The sequence below is a fragment of the Oratosquilla oratoria genome, chromosome 20 (genome assembly GCF_046742065.1).
Source record: "Oratosquilla oratoria isolate Oo_2021 chromosome 20, ASM4674206v1, whole genome shotgun sequence".
Classification (NCBI taxonomy): Eukaryota; Metazoa; Arthropoda; class Malacostraca; order Stomatopoda; family Squillidae; genus Oratosquilla; species Oratosquilla oratoria.
In genome coordinates this window covers 747,025-748,488 of record NC_134796.1, presented here as the reverse complement: position 1 = coordinate 748,488, position 1,464 = coordinate 747,025, and positions in this window count along the sequence as shown.

Here is a 1,464-nt window from a genome sequence, read left to right as displayed (position 1 = left end):
TTTTATGAGAGTAGTAGAGCTTGTGTCAGATGGATTGGAGATAATTAAAGAAAATGGAGAAAAGTGGGAGGTGAGCCAGCCGTTGTTTGCGGACGACACTGCGCTTGTGGCAGGATCGGAGGAGGGATTGAGGAAGTTGGTGACAGAGTTTGGGAGAGTAAGTGATAGAAGAAAGCTAAAGATAAATGTGGGTAAAAGTAAGGTGATGAGATGTACAAGGGGTGAAAGTGGCAGTAGAACTGGAAGTGAGCATTAAGGGAGAGCGACTGGAGGAAGTGGAATCTCTTATTATAATAATAAGATATTCCAGTTATATTTGTTTATGCATATGGTGTTTATACCTAATAATCTGGCACCTGGTCCCACCATAATAAAGATTTATTAGGTATTACATGCTCGAAGGCAAGGGTATCATGATGCGCCACATCACTCATTGTAGCCAGGTTTGATTAGAACGCCCCAGGCTGATATTGTTTGTTGGGCTGCCTGGTCTTTTCTTTTTCTGACGTCTCTTCCTCTTTCTAGGTGTTAGTCTTCTTTCCTCCTTTCGTTTCAGTACTTTTTCCATTGCATGGTTCGGTCCAAACATACTTGTGAGAAGATGATATTTCTCGTAACCAAAGTTGTGGTCTAGGATGGTCACTTGGCTGGCAAACTTCACCCTAAAATATCCTGCATGCTTTATTTTCAAACACTTCTGCCACACTTTAGAATGCAGTGATTCGTTAGGGTTTTATGCATACTCCTCCTTTACTCATGCGTCACGGACATTTAATAGACATTTAAAGGGCTGCTCGCTAGGCCCTTTAAAATTGCGGTAGAGAAAAAAGAACTTCACCATTCGATATTAGAGGGATACTAGGTGTTGCCTGGCTGTAGAACAGAAAACCGATATTTTTCACACGCATCTACAAAAATTAAGGCGGATCTCCCCCTTAATACACAACTCCGTTGACCTTGACAGTACTGTCATCTTCTTTACACCTGCACAAGTACGAAATTATAAGATAAAATCCGAATACGAATGAAATATATATACATATCATGTCCGTAGGGACGGAAATATAAAGTGACTGATCACAATGAGTGCTATTTTGAAACCCCGTTTAAACAACAATGTTTGTTTTACATTAAAAAACAGTTCGGTTAGTTACAAACATGGCGGAGGCAGTAAGAGTCAAAACCCGAACTCCTAATGGTAAATGAATTCTGTTGAATCTACAAATATGTAATTCAGCTTCTAGAAAACTATATGGGTTTAATTAAAGTTCCCCACTTTTTTGTAACTGTTATGAGTATGGGTACCATGCCCCAGGTATATATTACCAGCGTCTTTCATGTGTGACTACGCATTTGTTTATGTGAATCAGCTGATTCCTGCCTCCTTGATGGCGTTTGGTGCTAAATCCTTTCATTCATTGTACATTGATCTTCATTGTATGATTGCCATAATTTCATATTATT